Raw genomic sequence first — 16,395 nt, forward strand, 5'->3', positions numbered from 1 at the left:
AGCCAACTCCAAACTCTTGAAGAATACTTGATCAATATAACATGTAAGGATCATTGGGACTCATATATGATGCTCATAACCATTCTTAAATTAATTCTTGGTTGTGCTCTTTGTTCATGAGGGTCTCAAACCCTAGATGTGATCAATGAATCAATGAGATCATGCCCTACCTACAAAAAGAGTTAGATAGATGTAAAGACACATTTTTGGTATTTTGGTAAGTAAAATGATAATATATAAGTGTAATATAATCATAAAGTGCTTGGTGATCTCTCCCAACACAAACCCAATGAAAAGGGGGAAGGAGGATGCCAAGGTATGATCCCAATGCTAATGCTTATGATGAAATTGCATGAGGGATCTTAGGGTCAAAATTGGGGTCTTACATGATCCATAAATGAGAAACACAAAGATAGCTTCAAAAGCTTCCACACTAACGGCTTGAGCAAAAGCAGTAGCTTCCTTGATGAGGAAATCAGATGGCAACCCAAACAATCCTCCTTTCTTCACCCAATGAGCCTTTATCTCAGACTTCTTCAAGTGAAGAGCTTTTGCAATAAGATGAGATATGGGATTCTCTTCCAATCCACTAAAAGGTACCTTGCTAGAAACAGGTATTCCCAAGAGGTGGGCATAATCCTCCAACATAGGCACAAGCTGATAATCCGGAAAAGTGAAGCAACGGTAGAGAGGATCATAGAACTGCACCAACACACTCAAGAGTCCTTCAACCACATCAGTAGACAAGATAGATAGAAGCTTCCCATGACGTTGTTTGAAGTCCAAGGGATCTAATATAAAAGATGCTAGCTTCCTTAACTCTTTCAAGTCGGGACATCTGAAACTGTACTTCTTAGTGTTCCTTCGTCCACAATCCATGGTCTGAAATTTTTTACAAATAATACCTCAGTTCCTTGAAATTTTCGTGTGATAAATGTTATGATGCGCATGAATGCATGAATGCAACAATCACAAATAAGGTATCACACACAAGGCAAACAATCAAAGGTCAAGGGATGAATCAAGTCTTTATCAAGATCAATCATCCATTTTGGGGGATTATGGTTTACACCTTATCGACACCCAAGTTCCATTGATATTGACAAGACTTGATTGGATCAACCGAGAATCAAGGGTTTTTTGCAAGTCACAAGCATGGAGTCTGGGTAAGAAACATCCCAAAGGAGTGAACTAAGGATAAAAACCTGTAGATCATGTTCTAAAAAGTTCCCAGAGTCTTAATTCCATCTATCGGGTATTATAGGTTAAGATGACTGACTCATCGACCCATAATATTCTCAAGAGAAGCTCGTCTGAGTGTAGTATCGCGTAACAATTGTTATCAAGTCTACACCTGAACAGTTTCCGCACTACGTCCTAAATAGACCAAGACGGGTTAGGTGTTGTAAGGTCCTCAGCTTCTCAGACCCAATTAGAAATAGTAATGCCTAACCACAAATACTTGTGTGACATTTCCAAATCCAAAGGAGTCTCCACTGAGCAGATGGATCTCAAGCCAACTTGTTAAGGACTACTCCACACAAGTCGTACATGACTATACCATCCTCCTATCTTAATTGCACTCAAGTTCGGGTTAGAACTTATCTCACCACTCAGAGATCACCAAGCACAACAAGCATATTATATCATACAAATAGATATACATACATCACATATATACAATTATATACACACAAAAAAGTAGGCTAAACCCACTGGAGACTACTCCGTAGTAGAGTCGCCACTTAATTTCTGTAGCGGTAAATTCATGATCATCAAGCTATGGATAAGCTAGAGATCAATAAAACCAGAGTCGTCGTCACGCTTTTATTATTTCCCAGGGAAAAGGGAAAAAGTATGAACAAAACTCAAAAGTAAGAAGTTTTCAAATCAAAAGTAATAAAATGTCAGAGATTACAGGTAAGGGGGTTGGTTACACAGAGGGAAGGTGTTAGCACCCAAAGTGTCCTAGGTACTCCTAAGGAGCTCTTTTTTGTGTGCATATGTGTTTTGTATAAAAATGATGTTTACAAACAAATAGAGTGAGGGGATGAGAAAAGAATTCATTAATTATATTTTTGTGTTTGACAAGACCTTCGGACTTGTGCCTACGTACCAACATAAAACTGAGGGATCAAAACCTCGTAGTTTGTGATACAAATTTCAAAGTGAAGGCATTGCTTTTATCAAAAATTAAGTTTGAAAGGCACAAAGGCCTAAAAATGGTTTGAATGAGTTACTTTTTTTTTGGATTTTGAAAGTTTAGGTCAAGTATAGTTAAGTTTATTTACAAGTTTGAGTAAGAAAAGAAGTTTGAAAATGCAATGGCATAAGGCCAAAGTTTCTAGTTTGCAAAGTGGTCAAAATTTAGAAAAATAACAAGTTCAAACAAAGAAGCTTTTAAAAAGAGGGAGAGATTTTGAAATTAAAGAGATGGGGAGGAGATGAAGAGACTAATCCTATGCACAAAATTAAAAGTTAAGAGTTAAAAAGATAGGACCGATGGTAGCAATCCAATAGGCAAGAATGCCATATAGAAACCCCAAATTCCCTTGGATATTAGAATTAAGCAACAAACAATGCATACAATATTAAATTGAAGAGCAAGGCATCAAATAAAGATAGCCACGTCCAAGCTTTAGCCACTCCATGATCTTCTTCAAATTTACCCATGTAGCAGATGAATTTCACAATGCCATAAGTCACAGGCTCAAAATAACAGCTTCATAATGATCATGTTGCAGATGAACTCAAAGGGATCTTGAATGATGTATCAGATGAAGTTTCAAATTGCAATCACTTGGTTTCACAAAAGTTGGCATTGGCCAAGTCCTTTAGCATAGGGAGGTTGCCTAAATTCTAAGTCCAATTTGTCCAAGATCAAGTCAACAGTCCACACAAAAGTTTTTTAGGGTTTTTGTTCTTATTATGTACATTAATGGTCCAAGACCACACAAACAAACAAAATATACACAAGCAAGATATATCACACAATATGGTCCAAATAGACAAAGTGAAAATGGCATTAATATAAACAATTAGAATGGTATGGATAATGGTAAATGAATAAAGACTAAAATTAAATTGCATTAAAAATAAAGGACTTGAAATTAAATGTTAGTTGTTAATGAGTTAGAAGTTAGTATTGTTTTGCTCTTGCTTTTCATTTTAAGTCATTCTTTGGAGAACACTCAACCCACTTATCACAAGTATGGATCCTTGAACCAAGACATCTTCCAAAGGAAGGAAAAAATGCCAAGTTTCCACACAATATCATGAAAGAGGGGAGACTTACAATCTCACTAACTAGAATGTTATGCCTTTTTGTGTCTTAAATTTAGCGTTATATTAAGTAATCGTAATTGGACTTATGTAGAAGTCACAACTATTTGAGGTCGGGCAATAGAATTTTGGTGTTAATGCATGTTAGAGACATAGTATAATGGATTATGCTCATGAAACATACCACACACAAAAAGGATATGCAAAAGAGGTGGCCTAATATCATCCATACTTATGTTGATTTTACAATCAACTAGCCGTAGGACTTAGAGACATCATAGGCCAAATGAGATGAATGCATAAAGAATGGGAATGAGATGAAGAGGGGGGGCCTAATATCACCCATTCATTTTGGGAGATGGAATGTACATTCCATCAATCCCCTAAATCCAATGATATTAACTTGACAAAGTCAAATCAACCTTGAACAAGGCCCAACAACAAGAGTCAAACTTATACAAGTCATCACAATAGGTTAACACAATTAATTGACATTTATTCAAATTAAAAATACTAAAATAATACATTAAATTAAATATGGTTTATCAAATTCCTAAAATCTCATCAAAACCCCAAAGAAATGGCCATGAGATTTATCATAGGTCAAATAAGGTCAAAGGTCTTTGGAGAAAAAAATTCAGAATTTTTAAAGACTTAAAATTATTTTTATACAATATTAATAATGATCCAAAAAATAATTTTAATTCAAAATATGAAAGAGGAAATTATTTGAAATTTTTTGGTGAAACTCTCATATTTTTTGGATCAATATTAAAATTAATATGAATTAATGAAAATAAAAGGAATAAAAGAAAAATCAGAAAATACCAAAAAATGTGGGCCACTTGATCTGCCTCATTAATTGAGGTGGCAGATCAAGTGGTGAGAAACGTGCATTCCATGGTACACGTTAGTCAGCGCGCCACACACTTGGTCATTACAAGCAACGTCCCTGATTAAAACATTTTAAATCCATCCAATGGCTCAGAACACTTCCAGCTCATCGCCGGAGTTAAATGTCGGTCATTTTCTCCGATGACCCTGGCCGGACTGGTTCTTTCATCACCATAACATAAATGAAAAAGGAGGACATGATCTGAAAGGTAAAATGGTGTAGATCACGAATATCACCTCAATTTTAACTAACTCCACATATATAGAAAGATATGAGCAGTTGAATTTTGAGGTGTGTCAACTGAGTTGCTTCGATTTGACCTCAAAGCAACTCAATCTTCTTGCCTACATTGGTAGGACTTCAGACAACCGAAGATCCAAGAGAATTGATGAGAATTGAGTGAGAATCGAAGAGATTAAGTTTTCTGAAATTACCTTTAATGTTGTGCAGAACTTGATGTTGCTTGCTTCAAACACGATCTGATCACACTTGAGAAGCTTGCAGGAAGTGATTAGCAAGGGTGCAAGGCTTTGGATCCTGGAGTTTTTGAATCTCCAACAGTTGAGATTCAAACTTAATTTTCAAATTGAAAATTCTCAGGTTTTTCTTTAGAATGAGAGGGTTTGAATTGGGGGGCAAAGCTGGCACGCAAGGGGTGTTTGAATTGAGCACGGAGGTCATGTATTTATAGCATGAGGGGGTGATATTTGCACACTTGAAATTTTGTCCAAATTTAGCAATGTGAATGGCACGAGTGTATGGGCATGTACAGGCCCATGAGGCAATGCATTAAGGTCCAAAATCAATCATGTTGAAGTCTGAATGAAGCTTGATTGGCAAGGCAATGTAAAATGAAGTTTGTACATTTGATTTCCTCCAATGATGCAACTTTATTAAAGCCATGTGCAGCCCTAGCAAACCTTATCCAAAATGCATGAACTTGAGTTATTTAGAAAGCTTGGATCAAGGGGTACTAGTTTGATGTTTAACACTTTTTCATTTGGAGCCTGGATCATGGTGAATTTTGAGGTGGAAGTTTGGAAATTTCAACATGTTGAAAATTTTCCTAAGTGTAAAGTCATATATCTCAATATTCCACCTTACTTAACTTTTTATGTGAGCTTCAAATGAGAAAAGTGTCTTCATCAAAGTTATAGCTCTTTCAAAGAACTTCAAAATGGTTACAAATTTCATGTCATTTGGATTTATAATGATAGAGTTATGCATTTTTGAAGTTTGGAAAAATCACTTGTTCAATGGTATAGGTCAAAAATGACCTATAACGTATCCTCATATCACATGCTCATAAAAGTTGAATTTGCTTCCACTACAAACATCAAAGTTAAAGTAGACATATTGAATTTGATTGTGAAACTTGTAAATATTTCATCTCATAAAAATTTAGAAAGTTATGGCCTTGGGAAGTTGACTTTCAAATTAGGGTTTAGACAAAGTGACCTATAATGTTTCAACATAGAAGGTGATTTTACAAGCAAAACTAGCTCTAGGTCTCAACATGAAAGTTGTTTGGACTGTCATTTAGAGTAATGTTTCTCTTGAAATAATTTTTATATGGTGAAAAGTGTAGGAGATAGGGTCTATGGAGACCCAGTTTTGATCAGATGAATTCATCTGGCCAACCACCATCAACCAACTTGATAACCTTCAATTCTCTTGACTTTTTTGGCTCATGGTAGACCATATATGCATAAGATGATGAATTTTGAAGTTTCCTTTGAAAATTTTGATCAATTGGTGAGATAGCTTGTTGGAGAAGTTACTCAAGATACCCAGTCAAACTAGGGTTTCCAAGGCAAATCACCCTCAAACTCTTTAAGAAAACTTGATCAATATGACATGTAGAGATCAATGGAAATCATATATGATGCTCATAACCATTCTTGGATCAATTCATGGTTGTGATCTTTGTCATGAGGGTCTCAAACCCTAGATATGAACTTGATATATCAATGGTGATCATGCCCTACCTACAAAAGACTTAGGTAAATACAAAGACATATTTTTTGTATTTTAAATAGTAAAATGATAAAATATAAGTATGATACAATCACATGGTGCTTGGTGATCTCTCCCAAAACAAACCCAATGAAAGAGGGGTAAGGAGGATGCCAAGGTATAATCCCATTGCTAATGCATATGATGAAATTGCATGAGGGATCTTAGGGTCAAAATTGGGGTCTTACAGCACCTAGACGGTATTATGGAGAATGTAGAAGCAGACCAGGGCTACTTTGAGACTCCAATCAATCATGTCGATAGACGCCAGTTTGACAAACATTTGGCCAATATTGATCCATGCGATCTGGCCAGCTTTGCATTCACTCCAAACGATAATGCATATTGTTCTTTGTATCTACACCCCACTAATGGTTTTCAATGGGATCGTGAAGTAGTGGTCGAAGATGATTTTGGGTACATAGGAACGTCAGGAGTTGATCCAACAGGTTAGGGAAGTGAATTATGTGATGATGATTGAGTTTGAAGCACTAAAAAGAATTTTGGCTTACATAGCCGAAAATAAACAGCAAGCGGCCTTAGAGGCTGAAGACAAACACTGGGTTGTCGAAGCCAACAAGGAGCTTCACCAAAATGGTCTTGTGAAGGAATTTGATCCAGAACTACCTGATAAGGTTCAGGATGAAGATGAAGGCCAAAGGCTCGACGCCATTTATGATGACGAGCCTTTGGGTTTCGAGAAGGATCCGCTGACAACAAACATCAAGATGTTGGCTCAAGATCCACTTGAAGAAATCGACTTAGGAGAGGGATCGACAAAAAGGCCAACTTACATTATTGCTAATATCAACCCTCAACTCAAAGTCGAAGTGATCCAACTGCTGAAAGAGTTCAAGGACTGTTTCACATGGGATTATGATGAGATGCCTGGTTTAAACAAAGGCCTGATCGAAATGAGGTTGCCAATCAAGCCTGGGAAGAAGCCCATTAAGCAGAATCTGAGGCGATTTGCACTTGAAATTCTCTCAAAGATTAAAAAGGAGGTCAAAAGGATTCTTCGTTGTAAATTCATTCGTACAGCCAGGTACATCAAATGGTTGGCAAATATTGTACTTGTCATTAAGAAAAATGGTACTTTGAGGGTTTGTATAGATTTTAGAGACTCAAATACTATGACCCTAAAGGATGAGTATTCAACGCCTGTGGTGGAGATGTTAGTCGATTATGCCACGGGCCATGAGTATCTTAGCATGCTTGATGGATATTCTAGATATAATTAGATATTCATTATTGAGGAGGATGTCCCAAAAACAACGTTTCGATGCCCTGGAGCCTTAGGCACCAATGAATGGGTAGTCGTGCCTTTTGGTCTAAATAATGCTAGGGAAACATACTAAAGAGCAATGAATTCGATCTTCCATGATTTCATATAGACTTTTATGCAAATTTACATTGATGATATTGTTGTTAAGTCTGTTTCAGTGAAGAGCCATTTGGACCATCTTCGATTGTCTTTTGAAAGGATGAGGATACATGGTCTAAAAAGGAACACTCTCAAATGTGTGTTTTGTGTGAAGGCATGAGATTTCTTAGGCTTTGTGGTCCACAAAAAAGGAATCAAAATAAATCATAACAAGACCAAGGCCATAATGGAGGCGAAAGCGCCATCAATTAAGAAGGATTTACAGTCATTGTTAGGCAAGATCAATTTCTTGAGGAGATTCATCTCGAACCTTAGCAGAAGAACGCAAGCCTTATCACCTCTTCTTTTACTCAACAAGGAAGGCTTTGAATGGGAGCAAGCTCAACAATAAGCTTTCGATAGGATCAAAGAATACCTGAGTCATCCACCGATTCTGATACCGCCTTGCAGGAATAGGAGTATGAGGTTGTACATATCGACATATGACAAGACTTTAGGGAGCATGTTGGCTCGGGAGGATGATAATGGTGTTGAAAGAGCCATTTACTACCTCATTAGGGTCTTAAATGATGTAGAAACTAGGTATAGCATAGTTGAAAAATTATGTTTATGCTTGTATCTTTCTTGTACAAAGTTGAAGCATTATATAAAACCTATTGACGTTTATGTTTCATCGCATTTCGATGTTATTAAAAATATGTTGTCTAAACCAATTTTGCATAGTCGAATTGGAAAAGGGCACTAGCTTTAACTGAATATTCCTTAACTTACATGCCCTTAAAAGTTGTTAAGGGACAAGTGATAGAAGACTTTATAGTCGACCATTCTATAACTGACAACGTAGTGACTTATCTAGAATTAGAGTCCTGGAAGTTATACTTCGATGGGTCTAGTCACAAAGACAAAACAGGCATATGGGTTCTAATTATTTCTCCTAATAAAATTCCAACAAAATTCCAATATAAAGTGGAAGGCCTTTGCTCGAACAATGAGGCTGAATATGAAGCTTTGATAGCCGCACTTGAGATATTGTTGGAATTGGGGGCAACTCGAGTCGAATAATGGGTGACTCAGAGTTAGTTATAAAACAAATCACAAAAGAGTACAAATGTGTTAAAGAGAATCTCATCATATACTTCATAATAGCCAGTCGATTGTTAAGAAGATTCGAGATGGATAATATTCGACACATACCTCGATTGGAAAATCAAGTGGCTAATGACTTGGCTCAAATTGCATCTGGGTATAAAATTTTAAAAGAGAAATTGCAAAAAGTCATTGAAGTAAGAGGAAGATTTATGTCGGCCAGATTAGCCCCATTAGACTTGGAAACGACAAAGCTAGGATACACCGACAAAGAGAGCTTCAAAATATTGGCAGTAGATAGCTTGACAGATGAGGATTGGAGAAAACCAGTAGTGGAGTATTTGTAGAATCCAACAACGTCTACCAAATGGAAAACCAGGTATCGAGCTTTAAGTTATGTTCTTTTGGGTAATGAGTTATTCAAAAAGACTCAAGAGGGAGTTTTACTCAAATTGCTTAGTGAATTAGAGGCATATATAGCCCTTTCGACTATCCATGGTGGAGCATGTGGGGCACACCAGGTTGGCCATAAGATGAAGTGGTTATTATTTTTCCAAGGGTTGTATTGGCCTACCATGTTAAAAGATTGCGTCGAATTTTCTAAAGGATGCCAAGAGTGTCAGGTACGTGCAGGAATACAACATGTCCCTGTAAGAGAACTACATTATATAGTCAAATCGTGGCCTTTTTGAGTCTGGGCTTTAGATTTGGTTGGGGAAATTCGACCACCATCATCTAAAAGTCAGAGGTAGGCATGAATAGAGGTGAATGCGATGAGCACTGGGTCATACGTCCCATACCCAAAGATACTTAGAATGGGGGTAGGAATACTCTAGTCCCACTCCTTCTCTATTGCTTAAGGCTCGTATCGTGCAACTTGATTCATGATTGATAAGTTGTTGATGTAGTCTTTGCTTTATTGTATTGCTTTGTGAAGAGAGAGAGGGAGAGACTTGTCAATCGTATGATTAGAATTGTGCTAAAGTCTATGAATAGAGGTGAATACGATGAATGTTGGGTCATACGTCCCATACCCAAAGATATTCAGAATGGGGGTAGGAATACTCCAGTCCCACTCCTTCTCCATTACTTAAGGCTCGTGCCACACACTTCTAACATTGACTTGTCAAGCTTTTGAAGATGCCACCTTTGAATAACTTATATAATCCGCTGCTTGGTATGACTGAGGATGCCTTAATTGAAGATCTTGACTTGAGGCTTTGAGCTCCACAACTTAGAAGAAAAGTCTTATTAAGTGACCAGGGGTCTTTTGGTCACTCAAATTAGACTGTGGGATTATACAAGTTCAAAGGATTTAATTGATCAAAATTGCTTTTGATCAATTTAATCATGGGTTTATTTTGGTTTAGGGAACTAGGTTAATCCTAATCTAGAAGTTAGTAATTGTTAGAAACTATCCTAAGGGATCATGCATTGTTGGTTAAAATTGACTAAAATTCTAAGTACAAGCCCTAAGGGAACATACAGTTGTTAGGAATCGATTAAAATTCTAATGTCAACTTCTAGTCCTAAGGGATCATGTTATTAAATGGATAAAATGCCTAAAATTCCTCTAAAGGGAAAAATTGTCATTTGCAAAATATGTCCAAATATCATCACAAATCACATTCTAACTATGGCCTAAAAATTTGATTAAGTCCTAAAGTTTGATTTTAACCTAATGTGGAAACTGCACTATATCCTAAATTTAATCAAAATCTAACTATTTCTAATTAAACCTAATTTTTACCTAATTAAAATCATACTAACCTAATGTTCTAAAATCAAGATTTTAATTTCCTAATACCAAAATTAACCTAATTAATCTAGTTAAGCTAATTACAAAATTAAAAATCAATTAAAAAATAAAATAAAAATTGAATTTGGTTGGGAGGTGTGAATCATGAGAGGGGGTGAGAAGCTGAAATTGTTATGTGGGCTTCAGACCAAGACCAAGTCTGGATTATTAGTTACAGGGGGGGTGTCCAAAAACGGAGTGATAAACACAAAACTAGTGTGGGCTTTCCACTAATCCCACAATCACGCTCACTTAATATTCACAGGGAGTGCATAAGAAATGTGGGCGTGTAAAATAGGTTTCAGTGGGCCTGAAAGGAGTTAAGCCCAATCAAAGTCAACCATGGCCAAATTTGACTTATCTAAGTCAATAATATTTGAAAGCAAATGTGTGCGCGCCATCTCCCATCTCATTCAGATTCAGTCCATCGGCCAACCACCGTAGACCACTGTGCCGACGGCTGCCTCCGACGACGGTGGTGCCCTAAGCTACAACTGAAACCATCATCAGATGCACAAGGTTGCGCTGGAGATGGATTTGGGGGTAGTTTTGTGAGATTATTTTTGTGTAAGCCAAATCGAGGGATTTCGTGGAAGAACCTTAAGTCATTATGCTCAAATTAAATGAAATCTAAGGTGAATTGGCATCTACCACCATGGGGCTTCAACTCCTCTCCCTAGATTCTACGCTCTGGTGACTTGAAAGCATGAAAAAGCCAAGATTGTAGATTGACTTACCGAAGAAGGAGACCAGAAAATTTGTCAAGTGCGTTTCTGATTTCTACTGCACGATTCGTCCTCTTCTCTTCTTCCTTTTTTCTTCTTCTTCTTCTTCTTTCTTCTGGAAATTAGGAACGATGGACAATGAATAATGAGGTCTAGCTCAAGCATTTTGAAGCTTCAATGCGAAGCTTCAATGGCTTAGGAGAAAAGAGAGCTCTTAGTGAATGGTGAGGGAGAGATTGTTGCAGAGTGAGAGTGAGTTTGTAGGTAATGCCAAAGCCATGAAATGATGGTGATGAATCTGTTTAAATAGGGATGAAGTTTGGGATTTGGTTAGGCTCGGAATCAGGTTAGGGTTTTGTTAAAGGAGGCTTGGAGTTAGTTGGCATTGGCTCACTGAGTTAGTAGTTAACTCAGTTAGTTGTGCTTGACTCAGTTAGTTAGGAGTGGTTATGTTAGTTGGTGAATGAGTGAGTTTTGTCTATGTTGACTGGATAATGTAGGTTATCACTTAAATGGAAATGTCTTAGTGGTTGGAGTGATGACCTGTTGAACAGGTTTTCGCTTAGTTAGTTTGGGTTAGTGAATTGTAAGCAATGTTAGGTTTAGCAAATGGTTAGCACTACTTGATGTTATTTTTCCTTTCCTGTCATGTTTGTTATCAATTCTGCACAGTAATGGGTTTGTGTTATGCACCAGGGTCATATCCATAGGTTGCAACATGAGGTAGGCACATGGTGGATGTCTTGCATAGTTTTTGTTATGATGACCTTGTTGCAAAGAGTTTGGGATTCTCAATATTCTCATTTTTAAAAGCCATAGCAATTAGCTAAAGGGAACCAACTTGCAAAGGTTTGACTAATAACTTGACCCCTTCTTTTAGATGCACAGTTAGCTTAGGCTTAGTTTGTCATGTTACTAACAAGTTATGTTAATGCTTTCCTACTGCTACAGGTGACAGCTCATGGTTTTGCAGGATAATCCTAACCCTATGTTGGTACTAGTGGCAAAGGTTTGCCACCTTCTGAAGTGGAGGTTCCAAGTATTGACTATAGTTTCTCCCCTAATACAATTTGCATAGCAGGAAATTCACTGAGCCAAGGTGATGGAGCCACACTGCTGGGTTTTAGGTACATCATGGCAAGTTGGATATGAGGTCAACCTTCCAGTGGTGCAGTATGGTCATGATTTGGCTTGTGAGGCACAAGAATACTGTAAGTATGGCCCGAAGCTTACATCAGGTTTGAGTTGGCTTTGAGTTGGCATTGTGTTGGTTGGCATGTGAATGTTTGTGTGATGTGTGTTTTGCTCATTTGTTAAGCTATTATGGTATTATTGCTGCAGGGCAATTATGGGAGCAGGGAGTGCCAAGTGAATGCTCACAACTGGTCATTGCAGGTGGTGTTTGGATTGAAACCATGTGGACTTAGGCTGACGACCTACTGAACTTGTGGTAAGTTTTACTTCACTTGTAATCTTCATTTTTGTTAGGGGTTAGTCGATATGGGATCTTTTTAGATTCAGTTATGCATTTATTGGGAACATGAGGCCAAGAGTGTAACTGATTCTGAAGGTTCCTTGCAGGTTATGATAAGGTTTTGAGTTAGTTAGAATGCACATGAGCTGCAGGTTGTTGTTGCGTGCAACACTGGCTTGTGAAGTGCTTCTAGGTTGAAGTCCCATGTGGTGGCTTGGTTTGCCCATGGTATGCACTCCTTGGTGATCCATTTCATGCCTTAAGTTTGCATTGCATTCATGATCTGTTTATAGTATGTAGTGTGGCATTGTTGTTTGTAGTATAAGCAAGTCCATTTGGCATCTGTTTTGTTGCAGAATCGAGTAACTTGTCACCTGTTGGTCCATATGATAGTCATGCTGCCTCACCTGTGGTTTGACCTGACACATAATGAAATTTTTAATTCAGCAACCTTGTCCATTGTGGTATGTGTGTATATGTTGTTGGCTGCTGCATTGACTTAGGCCAAGGTTTATGGTGTTTGCTGCAGCTTTGTATTGCAGCAAGTCAAGTTGGACTTGGTTAGGCTGGCATTCGAAATAATTATGCACGTGATCTACAACTTTGTATTGCAGCAGGTCAAGTTGGACTTGGTTTGGCTGGCATTCGAAATAGAGGCCAATTCTTTTGGTACTTGTATCAAATTATTTATTAATAATAAAAGGTTTTTTCTTTATTATGTTTGTTTAATAAAGTCCCTAGGATAGCTAGTCCGTTTAATGTATCAAGTATGACTTAATCATGAGATCACATTAAACATAAGGACACTATTCTTAAAGTATCCGTAGTCGAGCTTTATTGTGAAGTGGGATAACATTAAAGCATAAGACTATTATGTATATAGACTGATGATCACATCTCATGGATCATGGATAATGAGTTATCAAGTCTTAAACATAGGTATGAATATTAAGAGTAATATTTATACTGAATTGACCCACTATGAGAATACTATATAGAATGTTATGCAAAGTGTCATAAGTTATTCTCATGGTGATAATGGTGTATGCCACCCTTTGACCTGAAACCACTATGGACCCTAGATGTAGAGTCGAGTGCCTTGTTGTTGATCAAACATTGTCCGTAACTGGATGACCATAAAGACAGTTGATGGATACTTCACGAAGCATGCTAAGGGACATGAGTGACCTAGATGGAATTTGCCCATCCTGCGTAGCAGGATAAATGTCTATGGGCCCAATAGTGAACTAGACAAGGATGACACGGTCTATGTGTTGTGTTCAATATAGACATAAGGGCAAAAGGGTAATTATACACATAAGTATTATCACATAAGGATTTGTCAGATCACATGACATTTTCGTGTCTTGGGTAGCAGTGATGTGTTGCTAGATACCGCTCACTGTTTGTTATGTTAAATACGTGATTTAATATAATTGCCAATGCCGCGAGAACCTACAGGGTCACAGACAGAAAAGGACGGATTGATGAGAAATAGAGTAACTAAGGAACACCGTAAGGTACGGTGCACTTAACTGAATTGTAGAACATCGTAAGGTACGGTGTACTTAAGTAGAATATGAAGTATGGTAATGTACCACACGCTTAAGTGATTTTGGCATATTATAAGATATGGGCCACATACACTTAAATGGGCTTTTTAGCTTACAGCCCACACAAGTGGTTCTATAAATAGAACCCTTGTGCAGAAGCATTTTGTGCAGTTGCAATTTTCGTCTCTCTCTCTCTCTCTCTCTCTCTCTCTCACACACACACACACACACACTCAAAGCCTTCATTCGTAGCAGCTAGCATTGAGATTGAAGGAATCTGTCCGTGTGGACTGAGTAGAGGCGTTGTCATCGTTCAATGTTCGTGATCGCTCTGTAGATCTTCATCAAAGATTTTATCGCTGGCCGCGTGACGTTCGTCATGGGCCTATGACGGTCGTAACAAGTTGGACGTGACGGTCGTAACATGCTTTGTGACGGTCGTCACATTCACAGAGTCAGAATTCTCGGGGTTTCTGTTTTGTGACCGGGCAGCGGACCCCGGCTAACTCTACATAGTGTGATCGGTCGCCGAAATTTAATTTGGTTTTAATTAATTAAAGGAATTAAAATTAATAATAATAATAATGTGTTTGTTATAATTGTCTTGTGGTGATCGGTTATGGCCTTAGGTTTCCTTTGTTTTGTTTTGGGTTTTTTTTTTAATATGACCTGCGTGTCGTGCCTCTCTTTTAATCTCTTAATGTAACTTCTTCTCTCATCTCACTCCCTCGTATGTAAAATGAGTTTCTTTTATGTAATGTAATGTTATAAAGAAAGAGAAGAATTCAATATCAAAGGAGGACAACCTTGAAGATCTTGCTTGGAGAAGCTTAGATCGTTAGTAGGTTAGCTTAGGTTCTCTCATTGGCTTGGGAGAACAATTGTGCTAGGGGCCATAACTGTTTCATTATGAATGTATGTTGATGCGTGTGAATTTATGTTGATGCATGTGAGAGACAATTTATATGATAAATAAGTCGGTGAGATCAGAATAATTGCAATTCCCTCAAATTAAATATTAAGTTTATGCTTTCCAAGTTTTAGCACTCATCAAGACTAGTATCGGATAATGTAGGTTTCGCCTACGCGAGGTGCATGTTCTATATTAGTAAGGTGCGATGGGATAATTGTAATATCCAATTGCTAAAACAATGGGTCAAACTTAACTAAACAAATTATAATAAGATTATATGTGTTTAGAAGCAAGAGTTGGAAATGATCCATGTGATGGGTTGGAATAAGGAGTTATTCACCCAACTAAAATATTCGAGAGTTGTATTAGATACAATTGGAAGGAGTTCCTACCTAAATAACCTAGTTTTGTGTAATCCGCCTACGCGGACTTAAAACAAAGTGAAATGTGGATCTCGACTTACTAGAGAATCTTCCAACGGGATTTTTCGAATCAAATGGTGAGGGTCATTTGTTTTGAGTAAAATAGTGGGAGCATATTTAATTAAAGGCCTAATTAAATATGTTATTGATACTTATATTTTCATTAATTTCATGTAGATTACCATGACAATAAACACCTCTAACAACATTTTGCGATCAATCCTTGACAAGGAAAAATTGTCTGGGACAAATTTTCTTGATTGGCACCGAAATCTGAGGATTGTCCTCAAACATGATAGAAAGTTGTATGTCTTGGAGAAACCTGTTCCTGAAGAGGAACCTCCTAGTTCTGCACCTAAGGGAGAAAGAAATGCTTATAAGAAGCATGTCGATGATGCCAATGAAACTGCTTGTCTCATGCTAGCTACCATGAACTCAGAGTTGTAAAAGCAACATGAGAACATGGCAACGTTCGATATGATGGAACACCTGAAGATGCTCTATCAAGAGCAAGAAAGGCATGAAAGGTTTGAAGTTTCAAAATCCCTTTTTCAAGGCAAGTTAGCTGAGGGAGCCCCTGTAGGTCCCCATGTGCTCAAGATGATTGGGTATGTGGAAAACCTTGAAAGGTTGGGTTTTCCCCTCGGAAAGGAACTTGCGAGTGATTTGATCTTGCAATTGTTGCCAGATAGATTCAGTCAATTTGTCATAAATTTCAATATGAATGATATGGACAAATCTCTTCCTGAACTGCTAGTCATGTTAAGAACTGCTTAGCAGAATCTGAAGTCAAAAGGGAAGTCCATTCTAATTACCGGAAATGGAAAGAGACAGAACAAAAGACCCA

This window comes from Lathyrus oleraceus, chromosome 6 (assembly GCF_024323335.1).
Source record: "Lathyrus oleraceus cultivar Zhongwan6 chromosome 6, CAAS_Psat_ZW6_1.0, whole genome shotgun sequence".
Taxonomy (NCBI): Eukaryota; Viridiplantae; Streptophyta; class Magnoliopsida; order Fabales; family Fabaceae; genus Lathyrus; species Lathyrus oleraceus.